This window comes from Capsicum annuum, chromosome 10 (assembly GCF_002878395.1).
Source record: "Capsicum annuum cultivar UCD-10X-F1 chromosome 10, UCD10Xv1.1, whole genome shotgun sequence".
Lineage (NCBI taxonomy): Eukaryota > Viridiplantae > Streptophyta > Magnoliopsida > Solanales > Solanaceae > Capsicum > Capsicum annuum.
In genome coordinates, this window is record NC_061120.1 from 103,243,158 (window position 1) to 103,259,010 (window position 15,853).

Here is a 15,853-nt window from a genome sequence, read left to right on the forward strand (position 1 = left end):
ATGCACAGTCAGTTATTCATGTCCAGTCCCTCCAGATGGGAGTAGAGGTTAGCACCGAGTGAACCCAAGGATGGGAAATCACCCGCCAGTTCAGGGTGTGATTCTTAGTAGTCATCCTTGTGTTCTAGAACTACGTAGCCAGCATAGGTTGAGACATCTTAACTCGTCAGATTAGGGTTGATGAGGTGGCTTAACCCGTTAGTTTAGGGTTCCCACCGTTCTCATTGAGTACCCGCCAGATAAGGGTCACTCACAGGTTGTCCTTACCTGTGGCACGGTATTAACACCCAGAGGGGCAGAGATTGGACCCCAGCTTAGCCATAACGGCATACATGGGGCAGTTGGTTAAACACTACTTCCCACAGTTTCAGTATCAGTCTCAATAAAAGAACTCAGGGCGTTCTTTAGATTTTAGTATATATAGGACTGTCAGATATAATCGTCCATGTTATCAGTTTGAGTATCAGTCATGACAGTTATCAGTAAACCATGTATTAGCTTACAGGTCATGCTATCACGTATTCACAGTCCCAGTTTCTATATATGTGTGTTTGCACTCCCACATTCATATTAGTCAGTCAGTGTTGTTCATGCATGAAACCCTTTATGTTCAGCCTACCTTCCTCGTATATTCAGTACTCTAGTTGTACTGATGCATTTGTGCTATGGTGCTTTCTTTTCATGTTACACTATAGGTTCCGAGACACGAGCTCCAACCCAGTAGTAGTGGTAGCATTCCAGTCACAGAGACACTGTGAGTCCTTATTGATTCAAGGACAATATGATTTGATACATTTATTTATTTCTTCGGTTCAGTTTTATGGAGTTAGTTGGAGACATGTTCCTTCAACTCCTTATTCAGATAGTTTAGAGGCTTTCAGATTTATGTTCAGATTTACGTTTAGATTTAGCTTTCAGGTTGAATTGTTTTGGGTATTTTCACCCACATGGTTTTATTCAGTTGAACCTGATGGCCTTACAGTTTTATGTATTTCGTATTATTATATATGATTTGCAGTATACAGGTATAGATATCAGTCATGGGTTAGCTTATGGTCCCTAGGGGTCATAAGCACCATGTAGCATTCTGGTTTAGCGAATCGGGGTGTTATATCTTTCCTGCCTCAATCTGCTAAGTATGAGTCATCAACCTAGCAATATCCTTATATCTAATAAATATGCCAGTCCTACACTTCTTGACTACCAAATCAGACACTCCAGTGACAAACTTACTCATACTAGATCTAGGGCCAGCTACAAACTCAGGAGCATACTTAGACAACTAGGTGAACTTAAGGAAATACTCCATTACTTTCATCAAGCCCTACCTTAGGTTCATGAACTCCTGAACCTTAGCTTCTCTCATCTCATGCATAAATAACTTGTCCAGAAATGCATCCTGAAATACCTACCAACTCATAAGAGTGACATTCTCACCTCTGCCATCCTTCAACATAAAAACCAAATCATAAGAAACATCCTTAAATCTATAAGATGCCAATTATACACTCTCCTTCTCAGCAACATGCATAATATGAGTGATCTTTCTTACCTCATCAATAAAGAGTTGTGGATCCTTACCAAATTTTGACCCAAAAAACTCAGGTGGATTTATTCTCATAAAGTCACAAATTCTGGCTGGAGCTAAATCACTGTTCTACTAAAGTAGAACTGAAGTCTGATGGTTTCCTGGAACATTTACAGTAATAACTTAGGCCAACTCCTAAAAGGCAACCCGAAATTCAGCATGAGAAATATTCTCATTCAGAGGGTTGGCTTGCATTGGTGGTTGGTCACCATTTCTAAATGCATTGGCTTGGCGAGGAGGCCTATTCTGTCATATTAAAGCACGAGTTAAAAAAGATAGGGACAACTATAAGATCGACAGATCATGGAAAAAATTATAATTCCTAACTTATTCTATGAACTCTTGCTCATAAATGTGGTGTGCTTCTCACCCAACATCAAGACTCTACGTAACACAGATTGTCTGGCTCCATAGGACTCTTTAAAATCTTAGGCTCTTAAACCAAATTTGTAACACCCCAGAAGTACACCTTAGACATCGCATAGTGCCCAAGACTATAAATAGTCCTAAGCTAACCCTTTATGCCTTCTAACATTTTTTAGAATTCATAATAAAGATAAACTTGACATATGAAATCTTTAAATAACTAAAGTTAATGTCTTGACTGAAAGTTGTGAATCTCAAAATCTTAAAACCAACACTTTAAATCAAAAATAGAAAAAAATTGAACAAGTCTCTACTTCTAACTAGAGATCCACTAGGACAAGCCCCAGTTGACTCGAACTACATGAAAACTAAATGACTAAAATTCTTCACTATCATAAAAATTAAGTAGAATGGGCCCTCAAACTATGAGGACTCACTAAGAGCAGGGATGTAGGTGGGGATGCTCAAAATCAATCACGCTGCTAGAACTAAGCACCAGGACCTACATTGTGAAATAATATAGCACATAGACATATATGTGGATCAGTAATTCTGGAATGTACAAAGCATGTAGGGGTGAATGCACAAGTAAAACAATAACTCATTGTGTACTTTAGATTTTCAAACAATGCATGGCTAAGTGTAAATGGATAACCTTGGCCTTGAATAACACAAAAATTATGAAATCTTAAACATGATTAATAGTTCATAATGACAAACGTTGTGAGCCATAACACTTAATTCTATAAGTTACAATGCGTTCTAAGTGTAGGTGACTCACCTTGAGCTTGAATAAAACTAAAAAATCATCAAAACATGAATAATAAAGCATACTGAATAAACTTTTTGAGTCACATAATTAGTTTCTAAAAGCTTTACTTTTAATCTTTCTTGGGGAGGTTATTCTAACCGACATAAACCATGCGAGCTATCATGGAGTCCAATGTCTAACCTACATTGAGCATGGCTGTTATACACTTCACATTAGAATAGAACCTAAAATAGAGTGATCACTATTGGTAACTTCATACGTATTGGGAATAAGCTAAACCTATGTTGGCTTATAGTTCTAGGGCGTGTGACCTTGGACACATACCCAACTCGGTGCTAAATACTACTCCCTTATTACTTAATGCTCATACTATAGTAAATCCACCTTAAAATAGTATAAAAGTTTATAATGAAAACCAGTTATGCTTCTTTTTTCTTTAAACTGTAATCAAAATGAATAAATATGGATTCCATCTATTAGCTGAGGATCAAAAGATCAATTCTTGCTTTAAATCTTGATAATAGCTTATCATAAAATGCTTAAAAGCATAATCTTCTTGAAATCTCAACACTTAAACCGAGGTCTAAAATTCATGCTATAATCTCATGGTAATTCATACCAAAACTTCATGCTCAATATAACTCTTGAAATACTTCAACAACAAGAAGTCAAGATAGTGCAATCTCATTAAAATATAAATTTTGTAAGTTAAAAACATAAACATAAGAACTTTTTGATATTCTTAAATCTTTAAATCTCATGATAATCACATGCTTATAGAATATATAAACTTGGGTATTAACCCTATTTCAAAACAAGTAAAAAAAATCTTAAAATCATGCGATTTAGGCACAAGGGTATAAGGATACCCTTATTGATAACCATACATACCTTATTAGGCTTAATTTAATTTAGAAGCTTGACTTTGAACCCTTAAAGATGTTCTTAAAGGCTTTATATTGAAGTTCTTGGATTAATATCCTTAAATTCTTAATTATCTTAAAGAGGATGTAATGGCATTTTGGAGTTCTTAGAATTAGGTTAGGGTTTCTTGCAGAGAAAATTGATGGAGAATGGGTGTGTAATGCTTAAACCTTTGTTTAATCTTATTTTTCATGACTTAGGGTGATGGTAAATGACCTAATTTCCCCTTTAGAGATTAAAGTCACAATTGGAATGCTGTTTGAGGGTTTACCATGATGTGATGACCTATTTATCGCCATACCCAGTACGACGTGGTGCAATCGCATTGAGGTGCTTGAATCAAAATACAAACATGACCCAATCCTCACTCAAAAAATCCAAAACTTCCCTCAGACATGCTTCATACACCCTGAACATAAATTAACTCAAAATCCATCTTCTTAAAGCTCAGAAGGTCAATTTAAAAATCCTCGAAGCTAAAGGGTTCAAAAATGAGGCTAAGTTCCCCACACTTAGTTTTATTTTTAGGTTCTAAGTGTCTTATGCAAGAACTATGAGCTGAACTAAACTAAGTCTATATGGGGTATTACATAGTCATCCCAGGTTTTCTTTCATGGTTGTGTAGCTACACGTACTAGGGCCTTTTTAGCAAAGGGAGATAAACCTATACAAACTCGTGGGTGGTTTAGGACAACAAAGCTACACAACCTAGACAAATATTTTAAAGACATGCTAAACCCGATTCCCTTTCCTGGCATAGTTATATATATATGTATGGTTGTATGCATTATTGATGGTTTTACTTAGCTTTTTAGGTGACATTATTTTATTATTATCATGAGTGCATGCTAGTGTTCACCCACTAACCCATCTTCGAGCAGCTGTACACCTACACTATATAAGGATCGACCATTCTTCTTCTCCTGCTTAGTAATTGGATTAGGGGACAATTGATGTTGTATTGAAGTGGTGAATTCCATAGTTCAGAAGGCGTCTATTTTATGTCATGAGTTACTTTACATATTTTTTGTATTTCATAGACTTTGGTTTTTGGCTATGGTCGGGGGAATATTCTAACTAGGTACTCTTTGGTTGGTCTAGAGTCTTTGTATGGACAACTGTGGACATGGGTATGGTATGTATTGGTTATGTTTCATCAATATATATACATGAATCAGATTATTCAAATTGGTATTGGTTTATGGGTTTTGGCATTAGTTTGGTTGGTCATTAGGTGGTTGGACTTAGTTGAGTTAGTCTCGGATATAGACTTATTCCATACTCACTACATGGTTGTATATGCTATCTTGTTATATGTTCAGACTTCAACCAACTCAAGGTATGCATTTGGTGGTTGGGTTGGGTAACGGGGCAGTTCTCAGTCATAGTTGGCTTTAGGATTTCCCATTACGATAAGGCCCAGGTTAGGGTCGTGTAAAGTTGGATCAAATCTTTAGGTTTCGGTGTCATGGGGTGTCCATAAATCTGTGTTAAGTAGATTCTTGCTTATCGGTGTGTCGTACACCACTCTTATAATTAGGAGGTTACGAGATATTTAGGAATTATTTGCTTTCTTGGTTATTCTACTTTCGGGCTATAGAGTCTAAATTCTTGAACTCTTCTCTGAATCTTCCTTGGTTCACTCTATAGATCATGTCTTTTGAATGATCTAAAGTTTGTAGAAACTAGCTTGTCCTACTCAAGGACAACATGGATGGATATAGTTAAACTCATGGGGTACAGACCTAGCCAAGGGTTGCATCTTCTGGCTTTCCCCATGGAGTCCCACTGGTGTCCACTTACCCTATCTCAGAAGGTGATACTCATACTTGGTTACCTTAAGGAGAGGTTTCTAATGCTGAGTTTCATCATCCTAATAATTTATTGACCCAAATAGTCATAATTCTATCTTTCTAGTCCTATTCTATTGGTATGGAGAGGAATGAGGTAAGGTTGGTATATGAGAATGGTAAGAGGGTCTTGGTTTTCTGAACAAAAGGGGAGGCCTACGGTATGGCGGTAAATGGTAAAAAAAGGAAGAGCTGGGTGAGTCCTAACTCCTATTCTACGTATTGTGTTTCCTACTGGAATTTAATTAGAGGTAAGTATTTTTAGATTGGTAAATTTTTCTAGGGCACAAGGTGCCCAATCTCGAGCTAATGAGGCCCATTCTATTTTATCCTATTTTCTTTATAAATTTTGTGGTTGGGCGTACTATGATTGTTGCAAGGAAAGAAGGAATCAAAATTTTTGTTATGGTTAGTTGGGTCTTATATGATGGGACATCCCATAAGGGTTGCCAATTGGGAAAATAGAGTATTAGTTGCTACTTCTATTTTTAGTCACTAGTCAAAATCATCTCAATGCTCTTACGATTCCTTGAAAGTATGGGGCATCTTCTGATACCGATATTGTTGTGTTGAAAACTCCTTTCGTTGTGGTGTGTATGGTTTACTTGGTTCGGGGTACTCTCTTTTGTGACCTCATTTGTAGTTGTGAATTTCGGTCTTAAGATTACTTCAAGCTCTTTTCTTCTTCTGTTCTTTCCCCACTAGGTGACTTTGCGATTGACAAAAGAGTCTATAAGGGGTGTGTGGTATCTTTTGGTAGTAAAAGGGTCTTGATGGATGTGTATGTCACTCGAATATTATGAATTTCAATGTCATTTGAGGGAACGGATTGGTTGTACTTGTGATTTTCTTTATTAGATTATCGAATCCATAAAAAGATTTCCTTTAGGCTCCCTGGTAAGTCAGTTATAGAATGGGAGAATGGTTTTATTTGGGTCCCAAGTTTTTAAGGTAAAGGTTATGTCTTAGAACTTGGAGATTGTTCTCCAAAGAGATGTTCTATTAGTTAGTTCGGGTTAAAGATCATAACTTGAAAGGTACTTTTCGATATGTTTTTGGTGATAGATAAATACCACATCAAATAAAAGGTGAATTTCATCTTTGAAGCAAATCTTTGACATTCTAGGGATGGTTTTCAGCTAGGAAAAGTGCCAGGTGTTATAATAGCTTGACCTTTGGGAAAATTCGTCGTTGAATGAGATTGATTTAGTTGAAATACTAGGAAAATACTAGGATGATACACAAGATACTTACGGATTGAATCATGACTTAATATCTGAATCTAAAATTGATGCATGATGCATGTATTGAGATGAATTTTGTAATCTACCTGGATGCGGATAAACTACCTCTTAAAATGACCATACTCATGAAATTTCATTCAGTAAGACTAGACTAAATTGGAAGATGGAAAACTATAGAAATTTGTCTGTCCGACTATTAAACTAGGTTGCTGGCTATACAGACTGAATCATACTAAATGCTCATACTCAGATGGGGTATTTCTCCAACACTCTTCTAAGAAATTTCTAATGCTATTAGGGAGTAAAGAACTTTGGACATGATCTAAACAAAACATCTGAATAAGAAATCAGAACATTGCTACGACTCTATAGCATGGAACATAGATCTATAAATCATAAGCTAGGACAGAATTACTAGGCCTTAAGCAATGCAACTTCTTACTTTCAAGCTTAGCAAACACTTCTCAAGCACTCCCTCAACTATACTATTCCCCTTTAAATACCATATTCACTTGATTAAACTTGTAATTCTCACATGGGCATTGATAAATCCGTCTACTAAAGTCTAATTTGAACCAAATCCTCTCATCATGGTCAAGCCTAACTCGGAATCAAGAAAAACTGCACATAACACCTAATACTAGTCTGAACCATGGATTTAACACCCCACACACTTTCATAACTACTCATTCTAAGATGATTCTTCTTATCACTTTAACAACTAAATTCAACCTCTTAGTAGAGATTCATTAATGTACCACACACCGGTAATACCCCAAAAAATCCAAACCAATATTAGAACCATGTACCAAGCTCATGCATAGTACATCATGGTTTTTTTATAGTTTTATGAGTAAGTTAGATGTATGTTAAGGCATCAAATAACTCCCAGTTATCAGACGAATCAAAACATTCCTTACCGATTGAATTCTTAAGAAGGATATTAGTATAGTCAACTCCAAATGAGCATATCTCTCATTATACTTAGAATTTTTCAGCTCATGACCTATTAAAAGATAGATAATTGAATTAGATTTGCAACAATACCAATTTATCCTAAATCTGATATCGGATCAAAGAGTTATCCCCATTTTATTCTAGCATGTCAAGTTAGAAAACGGTGACGATGTTTCTGATGGACTATCACATTTTTGACGACCTTTTTGATGACGTCGTCACATTCTGACGACATTTCTGATGACGTCTTCAGCCCTGGAAAGAAAATTAAGAATTTGGACCCCTTTTGTGACGACCATTAGTGACGGCCTATCACGGACTTGACGGCCTATCATGGATGGCGTCAAGTACATTTTTCCAGCAATTCAAGGGCATTTTTGTGAGGGTATTTTGGTCATTTCCTTCACCTTTCATGACTTATAACCCTAAAGAGGCATAATGTTTCCCATTTTTCTTCAGTTAATCATCTCAAAAACCCTCTCTTATACTCTCAACCACAAGATTAGGATTTCCATCAAACTCATCTCTCAAAAGCAAGATTCAAGCATTTTTCCAAGATAACCAAGAATTAAGTTTCCCAATCCAAGAAGTCTCCAACAAATCATCAAGGTTTACTTTCTAAGGTATGCGTGTGTTCATTCATGGACTCCTTTCGTCCATGAAGTTCAAGAACCCTTTTTTTTCTAAAACTATATATTATGGTTTTCATGCTATGAATGGATTGTTGATCATGCTTATATGTTGAATGATGCCAAGATATAATATTATGTGTTATTATGAATCTATGACATCAGATGAGTTTAAAATATGTAAGTTTGATTATTTATGATGAGTAATTGTATGCTTTACACCTATGACTAAGTTGTGCATGTAAGGTGTTTGATAAAATACCTAAGAGACTAGAAATCATGTATTATAGCTAAATTGTGATGAAGTGAAGAATTCATGATAGGCCTCTATGATTCAATGTCATCCATGTTGATAATGTGTCTTGTGAACACTATTGGATTACTCATGAACTAGTTTTATGGAATTATGCTATGCTTATTTGCAAAACCCACTCATGTACAAGATCTAGAATACCTATGTACTTCATGAAATTCCCCAAGTTATGATATTATGGATTGTGGTTTTAATATATAATGAGCGTGATATTGAAAGCCATGGAAGTATATACATGTTGTATGAAATTCCCTTCCATGAAATAGATTGTTGAGAACCATGCTTAGAGTGAAATCCCTTATTTATGATATTGTGGATTATGGACTCTACTCTTATGATCAAGTCAGTCATGTGTGTCAGTTTCCTTCCATTGAGTCCTGGGGGTACTTGTACCTAAAAAATATAGCTGTGTGCCTCGAGCCATGTCATGTTTTCACGATACTCTCAGTCAATCCATGATCTATAGAAATCAGTCAGTCATGTGACTCAGGAAAACTCAGTAATCTCAGTAGTTCAGTATTCTCAGTAATCTCAGTGCTTATTAACCTCAGGAATCATAGTAAATCTTAGTAACTTTAGTACTCTTAATCAGTCCTCAGAACTTATTATATTTCATCCGTCATTGGAATCCAGTAAACTCAGTTTTAACTCTGCTCAACAAAACCACTAGTATCAGTTCAGTTAATTAATATCAGTTTAGAAAATCAGTTCAGTTAAGTTATTCAGTTCATCCCAGTTATTCAGTTCAGTGTCTTTCAGATGGGAGTAGGATTTAGCACCGAGCGAACCTAGGGATGGGGGCTCACTGCTAGAATAGGACTTAGATCCCTAGAAGTAATCCTTAAGTTCCAAAATTATGTTGCCAGCATAGGTACGAGATGTCACCTATTAGATAGGACCGGCATACTCAAGAGTCACCCATTAGCACATTTATATGTAAAGGATTAATCTCAGGAGTCACTCGCTAGATTAGGATTGACTCCACAGCAGATGTCTTTATTGGTGGTGCAGTACTGACACCCTTCCAGTCAGGGCAGAGATTGGAACCCAGTCAGCTTAGCTTGGGGCATGTCGGTTAGATGAACACATCTCATAGTTTCAGTTATAGAATCAGGGCTATTAGACACAGTCAACTCAGCTTAATAGTACAAATTTTGTACTATCAGATACAGTCAATGCTTATCATTGTAAATAGACTTCAAGATTACCCATTAGCTAGGACTAATCTCAACTATGATTAATCAGTATCAAAATTATTAGATTTAAAGATCACCCACTAGATAGGACTGATCTCAGACTAAGTTAAATCATTCTTATTATCAGTATACTCATGACCACACGCTAGATAGGACTGATCTCAGATTTAGTTACTCCATGTAGAGTGAAACTCAGATAGTTCCATCAGTACTTAGACTGTCAGATACAGTCGCTCAGTATCAGTTATATTGGTTAGTCCGATCATTACGGTTATATCAGTTGTCATAGCTCCTGTTACCAGTATTCATTCTCAGGACTGTTAGACACAGTCATTCAAACCTATTCTTTATAATTCGAACTTTCATAAATAGTCAATAATCTATTCAGTACCTCAATAATAGTAAAGTTATGTCATCAGCATTCAGATTTAGTAGTCAGTATCATCACGAGTTCAGTAATAGTTGTTTATGCATGTATGTATTCTCACATCCATATTAGTTAGCATTGTTCATGCATATAAACCTTTGTATTTAGCCTACCTCACTCGTATACTCAGTACATTCAGATGTACTGACGCATTTGCGCTATGGTGTTTTATTTTACGCCATAAGTTCAGAGGCATGAGCTCTAGATCAATAGTAGATTCCAGTGTCAGCAGTCAAAGTTAGAAGCAAGTTCTCATCTTTTGAGGACATGATGATTTTAGTTTTCAGTTTATTTTAGTAGTTGGGGTTAGTTGGAGACATGTTCCTTCAACTCCATATTCAAATAGTTTAGAGTATTTTCAGACTATTATGTTCAGACTTCAGTTTATTTCAGTTGTTTTGGGTAGTTTATACCCCATTTTAGATGTTATAACTTAGTATGTTTTTTTTAGTTTGAACCTTACGGCCTTACAATATTATGTATTCCATATTTCATGAGACATTATGCAGTTTATAGGTACAGATATCAGTCATGGGTTAGCTTGTGATCCTTCGGGGTCATGAGCACCATGTAACATTCCAGTTCAAAAAATTGGGTCGTTACAAACTAGGAAGTCTGTAAGCCGCATCTAGTAGAGTCTTGTACATGCGTGTGTTGTGCACCAGACTTATGTACAGGAGGCTATGAGATGTTTTAGGAATAATTTTCCTTCTTTCAGTATTCATGTCTTGCCAGTTAGCATAATCTCAGTCTAATCTATTTCTCCCTTTCTTCTACAGACATGCCTCCCAAAAGAAGAAATAGGAATCAGTTAGCCCCTCAGCCCGAAGACCCTTTGGGTGATCATGTTTCTCATGCGGAGTTCAGGGCTGTGTTCACCACTCTTGCTCAGTTAGTCAATGCCTAAAATAAATGACCAACTATCGTTCTAGCCAACCCAGTGGCCAATTCAGCTACAGCTAGAATTTGGGACTTTACCCAAAGGAATCCTCCTTCCCTCATAGGAGTCAGATGAGGACCCATAGGAATTCCTAGATCAGGTTCAGAAGGTGACAGATGTTATGGGGGTTACTACTGTTCAGAGTGCTGAGTTAGGCGCATACCAATTACAGAATGTCGCTCATACTTGGTACAAGCAGTGGAAGTCAGAAAGGTTAGATGATGCAGGTCCTATAGAGTGGGTGGAGTTTGCCTTTACTTTCCTTGATAGATTCTTTCCTCTAGAGCTTAGAGAAGCTAAGGTACTAGAGTTCATCAACCTCAGGTAGGGCACTAAGATGTTAAAGGAGTATTCTCTCAAGTTTACTCAATTAGCAAGATATGCCCCTCATGTGGTTGGAAACGGTAGAGCTAAGGTGAGTAAATTGGTGTCAGGGGTGAATGATAGTATGGTAAATGAGTGCAGATATACTATGTTGAATAGTAATATGACTTTAGCCAGACTTATGACACATGTTGAGCAGATAGAGGAGCAGAAGATTAGGACGAGAGAGAGACAGAGTAAGAGAGCAAGGACAGGTAGTTTCAGCTTTGCTCAGCCTAAATTACAGGGTGGTAACCGTTCTCAGCATAGTCAGAAATTTTCAGTCCCAGCTCTATCCTCAGCTAGTGTACCAACACCTAAGTCTATAAATGACTATCATGATGGAGCGCCATGCTCCGAGGCCTAGGGTAGTAAAAATAGAGGTCTTACTTATCCGCTTTGCAAAGAGTGTGGTAAGAATTATCTAGGTGTATGTATGGAAGGCAGTGGTGTGTGCTTTGGGTGTAGAAAGCCAGTCCATAGGATGTGAGAGTATAGAGTTCTAGCACAAAGGGGTAAGGAGTTGCGTCAGCAAGGTACCAACAGTGGTCAGCGTTAGAATAGACTTTATGCACTTCAGACCCGTCCTAATCCAAAAAGTTTACCTGACTTAGATTTGGGTATGTTACCAGTCTTTCATGTTCATAGTATGCATTGTTAGATCTCTTTATCTCATTCGAGCATATGTTTCAGTATGAGTTGGCTAATAAAGCCAGCAAGTCAATTTAGCAATCGAGTAGTCAGATTTGTATAGCTTGTTTTCTCATCCTAACATCTATTCATGCTATCCAAAACCTTAGAGAATGTAACTATTTCAAGGTAGAATGTAACTATTTCAAGGTAGAACCTCCTAGTTGTTGCAATTTAGTTCATCTAATGCATTATTCATTAGTTTTTGACTCTCAAAGTTTAGTTATAATCTAGTTCATAGATGCCCTATGCATCACCCAGTATCTCCGTAAGGTAAGCATTCTTAGAGGGACATAGCATCCTAAGGGGGAGATACCCCACCTTCTCTTAACGCTCTTATGTCATAGATCTTTTAGTTTCTCCTTGCATAACAAATTCAGTCTAGAATAGAGGGTACTCATAAGTTAACCTTCAAGTTAGACCTCAGCTGTAAGTCAAGTATTCAGAGGTTCAGTTCAGTTCATGATGTTCAGTCATGTAGCACAATCAGTCATGTTCTCATGTTTTACTTCAATCTTAGTGCCTTTATCATTGGATATTCAGTCGCATGTTCGTGAGTCAGTTCAATCATGTATTCACGCATCAGATATGCGTGGTCAGCTTATTAGTACTTTCAGTCATGCATTCATGTATCATGTCAGTCATATAATTATGCATCAGATATGCATGGATTCAACTTATCAGTTCAGCATTAGATATGCAATCTCAGTTTGAGAAACTCAGTTTATCGAAACACTCAGTCCTACATTCATAAATTAGCTACCCATGCATCAGATATGCATGTACAATATGATATGCTCAATTTTTAGTCATGTCAGCCATGAAATCATGATCAGTCATTCATGCTATATATGTGTCGTTTTATCGTTTCTCTCCTCTCAAGCAGTCATCATTCGAGGATGAATATTTTCAAGGAGGAGATATTGTAATACCCCAAAAAATCCAAATCAATATTAGAGCCATGTACCAAGCTCATTCATAGTACATAATGTTTCTTTTATAGTTTTATGAGTAAGTTAGATGTATATTAAGGCTTCAAATAACTCCCAGCTATCAGACGAATCAAAACATTCCTTACCGATTGAATTCTTGAGAAGGATATTGGTATAGTCAAATTCAAACGATCATATCTCTCATTATAATTGAAATTTTTGAGCTCATGAATTATCAACAGATAGATAATTGAATTAGCTTTCCAACTATACCAATTTCGCCTAAATCCAATTTTGGAGCAAAGAGTTAACCCCATTTTATTCCAGCATGTCAAGCTGGAAAATGTTGACGATGTTTCTAACGGGCTATCACATTTCTGACGGCCTTTTTGACGACGTCGTCATATTCTGACGACATTTCTGATGAAGTCGTCATCCCTGGGTAGAAAATCAAGAATTTGGACCCCTTTTGTGATGACCATTCGTGATGGTCTATCACGTACTTGATGGCCTGTCACGGATGGCGTCACGTACATTTTTTCAGCAATTCAAAGGCATTTTTATGAGGGTATTTTGGTCATTTCCTTCACCTTCTATGACTTATAACCCTAAAGAGGCATAATTTTTTCCATTTTTCTTCAGTTAAGCATCTCAAAAACCCTCTCTTATACTCTCAGCCACATTATTATGGTTTCCATCAAACTCATCTCTCAAAAGCAAGATTCAAGCCTTTTTCTAAGATAATCAAGAATTAAGTTTCCCAATCCAAGAACCCTCCAGTAAATCATCAAGATTTCCTTTCTAAGGTATGCGTGTGTTCGTTCCTGAACTCCTTTTGTCCATGAGGTTCAAGAACCCTTTTTTTTTCTAAAACTATATATTATGGTTTTCATGCTATGAATGGATTGTTGATCATGTTTATGTGTTAAATGATGCCAAGATAGAATCTTTATGTGTTATTATGAATCTATTACATCATATGAGTTGAAAACATGTAAGTTTGATTATTTATGATGAGTAATTGTTTGATTTACACCTATGCCTAAGTTGTGCATGTAAGGTGTTTGATAAAATACCTAAGAGACAAGAAATCAAGCATTATAGCTAAATTGTGACTAAGTGAAGGATTCATGATAGGCTTCTATGATTCAATATCACCCTTGTTGATAATGTGTCTTGTGAACACTGTTAGATTATTCATGAACTAGTCTTATGGAATTATGCTATGCTTACTTGCAAAACCCACTCATGTACAAAATGTAAAATACCCATGTACTTCATGAAATTCCCCAAGTTATGATATTATGGATTGTGGTTGTAATATGTAATGAGCATTATATTGAAAGCTATGCAAGTATATACATGTTGTATGAAATTCCCTTCCATGAAATAGATTATTGAGAACCATGCTTAGTATGAAATCCCTTATTTATGATATTGTGGATCATGGACTCTAATCTTATGATAAAGTCAGTCTTGTGTGTCAGTTTCCTTCCATCGAGTCCTGGGGGTACTTGTACCTAAAAAATATAGCTGTGTGCCTAGTGCCATGTCATGTTTTCACGATATTCTCAGTTAAGCCATGATCTATAGAAATCAGTCAGTCATGTGACTCAGGAAAACTCAGTAATCTCAGAAGTTCAGTATTCTGAGTAATCTCAGTGCTCAGTAACCTTAGTAATCACAGTAAATCTCAGTAACTTCAGTACTCTTAATCAGTCCTTAGAACTTATTATATTCCATCCGTTATCGAAATCCAGTAAACTCAGTTTTAGCTTCGCTAAAAAAAATAACTAATATCAGTTCAGTTAATCAGTATCAGTTCAGCAAATCATTTTAGTTAAGTTATTTAGTTTAGCCTAGTTATTCAGTTCAGTTTCTTTCAGATAGGAGTAGGATTCAGCACCGAGTGAACCTAGGGATGGGGGCTCATCCGCTAGAATAGGACTGAGATCCCTAGAAGTAATCCCTAAGTTCCAAAACTACGTTTCCAGCATAGGTACGATATATTACCTATTAGATAGGACTGACATACTCAGGGGTCACCCGCTAGCACATTTATATGTATAGGACTGATCCTGGGAGTCACCCGCTAGATTAGGACTGATTCAACAGCCGATGTGTTTACTGGTGGTGCGGTACTGACACCCTTCCAGTCAAGGCAGAGATTAGACCCCAGTCAGCTTAGCTTGGGGCATGTCTGTTAGATGAGCACATCCCACAGTTTCAGTTATAGAATCAGGGCTGTTAGACACAGTCAAATCAGCTTAGTAGTACAAATTCAGTACTGTTAGATACAGTCAATGCTTATCATTGTAAATAAACTTCAAGATCACCCATTATCTAGGACTGATCTCAACTATGATTAATCTGTATTAGAATCATTAGATTTAAAGATCACCCGCTAGATAGGACTGATTTTAGACTAAGTCAGATCATCCTTATTATCTGTATACTCATGACCACCCACTAGATAGGACTCATCTTAGATTTAGTTACTTCACGTAGAACGCAACTCAGATAGTTCCATTAGTACTTATACTGTCAGATATAGTCGCTCAGTATCATTTATATTGGTTAGTCTGATCATTATAGTTATATCAGTTATATCAGTTTTCATAGCTCATGTTACCAGTATTCAGTCTTAGGACCATTAGGCACA